This window comes from Hylaeus volcanicus, chromosome 4 (genome assembly GCF_026283585.1).
Source record: "Hylaeus volcanicus isolate JK05 chromosome 4, UHH_iyHylVolc1.0_haploid, whole genome shotgun sequence".
NCBI lineage: Eukaryota > Metazoa > Arthropoda > Insecta > Hymenoptera > Colletidae > Hylaeus > Hylaeus volcanicus.
Window position 1 is genome coordinate 29,299,708 of NC_071979.1, and position 4,226 is coordinate 29,303,933.

General features: G+C 44.1%; 1 protein-coding gene across 1 annotated transcript in view; it reads right to left on the minus strand.

The window, feature by feature from the left end:
- Positions 1–4,226, minus strand: part of LOC128874950 (fibroblast growth factor receptor homolog 1-like) — a 63,720-nt gene that overhangs the window by 58,336 nt on the left and 1,158 nt on the right. The gene's annotated exons all lie outside the window — the stretch shown is intronic.

Sequence of the window (4,226 nt, forward strand, 5' to 3'; positions counted from 1 at the left end):
GACAGTACGTACATTAACGGTATTCAATATTGCCGTCCCCACCAGAAACTACACCAAACTTGCTCAGACAGTATGTAGATTAACGGTATTCAATATTGCCGTCCCCACCAGAAGCTACACCAAACTTGCTCAGACAGTACGTAGATTAACGGTATTCAATATTGCCGCCTCCTCCAAAAACTACACCAAACTTACTCAGACAGTATTTACATTCACAGTATTCAATATCGAATACGTAGGTTACCCCATTTTCTCAACCTCAACCCAAAAAAAGAAAGAGATCCAATTATTTAATTCTCTAGCTCTATCTCTATCTAGCTCTCATCCTCTATCCAAGTTCCAAGAGGTAGGAGCCATCAAAGTTTGCTCTCCGCAGGATCTCCACGTCGCAGAGACCAGGTCGCGCGATAAGAGAGGTCTGAAGGGTGTTCTTCCCACGGACGGCACCTTAACGGAGCCCAGAGACGTCGACCTGAGCCTGTATCCTCGTGTGGAGCACGTCCGACGAAAAGTGGTCCTTAACTGCACTTGACTTTCGAGACGAAGGCCAGAAAGAACGAAGGAGAAGGGGCGAGGAGTCCCGCGGGCACTGAGCTCGTTCAAAGGAGGGATAGAAACGACCATTATTCTATTCCGACGAAGTGAGGCCGGCAATCTGGCCTTATAAAATAAACCACTCTAGCGCCCGCGGTCGGCGTGATCTGTCAAATAAATCGTAGCTCGTTTCTTACCAGCTTACTTAACGTGTCCCGTCCCCTCCCCTTTGTACCCCCCCCTCCCACCCCGCCGTCCCTCCGTTTCATCGAGCTCGATTTCGTCTCTGTCGCACCGTCTTCTAGGCTCGCCGTTCGTGAAACAACGCAACGCGCGGCCAGAGACAGCGAGAGATTTGTCTCGGGACAGGGTCGCGCTCGAGACGAGGATTAAAGAAGAAGACGCGGGAAATGACCGAACAATGTGTTCCACTGTGTCCAGAGCGCTCTTCGAAACGAAACACGATTTCAGCGATGGCAGCTGAGGCGACTCTGGACCCTGGATGTCGAAGAAACGACCTGCGACAGTTGCTGGCGTTCTTTTATTCGTGTAGAGTTCATCGAATGCGGGTTACCTTTTTTCCGGAGTGGATATATCCTGGTTGAAAAGCTTCAGGATACGTCGAGTACAAAGACAAAGTATTCGATGGCGAAAGTTACGCGTCGAGGGGCACGAATCTCTGTGTTACTGATAATTCTCTAAAGGTGCCAAAAGTGTACGAAATGGAACGAAAATGCCGCAACACTTTGCTAGGTTGCTAACATAATTCCGAACGAAAGCATTTTCCAAGCGATGGATAATCGACGTCGAAAAACTCGTTTCCGGTTCGGAATGAAATTAAGTTCGAGGCCAGTGGGCAGTCGTTAAGGGTTTTTTCCAACGCTGGGAGGGGAGGGAAATGTAGAAATTACAGCGCGGGTAATCTGATTCGAGCAAACAAAAGAGGGCAAAAAGTGTTCCTCTTCATTATGGTCGTGATTTATGTTTTCGCGCGGTCTTCTTTCCCGATGCGACGACTACGTCTCTTTAATCACCGAGGCAACGCACGTCCTCGAAGGCGTATTACAGGAAGCAACGAAACCTACGATCCACGCGATCCTCGTGGCGCACCCTAGGTACGAAGAAAACGTAAGCGTAATTCATCTCGCGTGTATATTATCATTTAAGCGGGCCCAGGCCGTTCCCGCTCCGCGTTCTGCTCGTGTAAACACCGGAAGCGACGCATCGCTGCCGTCGCCATTCTCGCGAAACAATTGCGAGATCGTTTTGGGCACCTCGTTTCGACTCGAATATTTTCGGTTCTCTGTCGATACATCTGATATACAGTCAATCTGTGTGTCTATTTGACTAAATTAAATAACGGTTTCGATGTCACCAAATGAATCTTTATGCACGTACATATTTATACAAATATACACTTGGAAACGTCGAACGTATCATTTAATTTAATCAAATTTCTTCGATGCATACAAAGGGTACGAATATTTATGAGTAGACCGCGCATCTTTATGCATTTATAGGAAATTTGAATGCGCAAGAACCTACAAAATACAAACGATACGGAAGAATATAAAAAAGATTGAAAGTAAAGTTCATGTTGTAACATTTACAGAATAAAATAAATTCCTATTTAGGTTCAATTTTTCTAGTCACGTTCGCGAAGATTTTATTTTGCATAAAGATCCGCGGTGTATTTATGAGGATGACTGTATTACTTCGATTCTTCTTCACGGAATAATATATGTATTTTAAAAGAATTTCAGGAGACGACTTAGGAAAATCCACAAAATTAGAGTAAAATTATAGAGTGCGCACCTTGGGAATAAATAGGGTCTGATATCTCGTGTCGTGTGTCAGATACATTCCATAAACTTCTTCTTCAACCCCCATTCATACTGTATACACGCACACACTGTAAGAATTGCGAGATATAATCTAGGAAAATACACGAAATTATAATAAAATCATGGAGTGCATTGTAGCGTACGCACATAGAATTGCACAGAGTGATATGAGAGTGATGTAATTCCGGCTGAGCGAACGAGAGGCAGAAGGAAAGCAGAGCGAAATTACCCCAATTCTCGTCGTTTAACCGGGCTGCTCTTTGTGGAGGAGGGAGGGAAGCGCGAGCAGCGAAAAAGATCAAGGAAGGGAGGAAAAGTGGGGAAGGATAATTTATTCCGGCTTTACTTAATCTCTTTCCCTCGCGTCTCGACGACGCGACTTGCTAAGCTCCTTTAATCCAGATTCTAGATCGAGAAAGCAGAATGCCAGAGAAATTTGTTTGTTTTAATCCTCCGCGCGTTGAATTCGATTATTTTTTCGTCGACGAAGACGGTTCGGGGGTTTCGAGAGCAATGAATTAAACATCTTCAGATTCTAAATTATTTCCGAGTTAATTTATACCGAGGCTAAATCGTTTCATTTCCGGGTCTAATTGCGTAGATGCATGAATATCGATGCGCTTTTCAATTCTATAGATTTTGATATCTTAATAAAGAATGATGATAGAATTTTGTCATCTTTAAGTTGATTTAGATAGAGTGTTTACTTTAGGCATGTAACGAGTGGCCACTTGATCGTTGTACCTAAAAGAAAAACGTGTTGACAATTCATCGATAATCTCTCGTTCTCGACGCTAAACCGTTCTTTCACGATGACAAGAGCGCCATCGATCAAGATATATTTTCTGCTAAATTGCGCGTATCATTTTTGACGATACTCGTAATCGAGTAGACGTCAACGAACCTTTTCAAGTGTCTGGAGAAAGTGACGTTGCGCATTTACCGTACGTCGAATCGAATCTGACGCAACGATGAATAGAAAGCAAAATATAAAAAATAAAATAAAAATTGAAATTGGCATAATGAATAATCTGCCCTCGATACAAAGAGAAACTACATTAAACCACACTGCGCCACTAAACCACGTTATCGCGAATTGATCGACGACCTTGAAGTCCAACGCAAGGAACGTTACAATACACAAATCGACACACATCCTGTGTATATTCAAAATTACATCACGTGTTCGCCGGTCGAAGTATATTTCGGTGTTTGAGTGACGCACGAATTTTCGTCCCGTCTAAAGCGCGACGTTTTCAGCTAGAAATTGCGCGTCCAGCGACCGGAAGCGCTCTCTCGGGACCGGAAGCGCGCTTTTCGTGGCGTCTATTTCACTCGAATCTCGCCGAAGAGCCTCGATGAAGCGTCGATTACATCGCACGTGCCCGTCAATGCGAGACTACGATTCCTCGGTTCTTGGAAAGTCATCGTCACCTTTGAACATTGTTCAGGTGTCGAGGCCAGATATCTGCGGATTTTGGACGATAAAAGAATCCACGGACTGGGAACTTTGTGTATACTCATCTTCTGGGATTACAATTTCTGTAAAGACGGTATCGAAGGTGGACGCAGAGGAGAAACTAATCCTCGAATCTCATTTTCGGAGATTAGACGTGTATCGTCGCGTTATCGGGTGAAAACACTCTAGATAGGCTCGAAGGTAGAATAATCAGGATTTAGGCTTCGAGTAGCCTAAGGAACCAAGAATCGCCTACCTCAAGTCTTTCTACTGTAACGGACTTGAAGAAATTGTAGGTGGGCTCGAAGCTAGAATAATCAAGATTTTCGACTACTCAAAGCTTAAAAATATCAAGAATCACATACTTCAAGTCTCCCTGCAGAAGAATT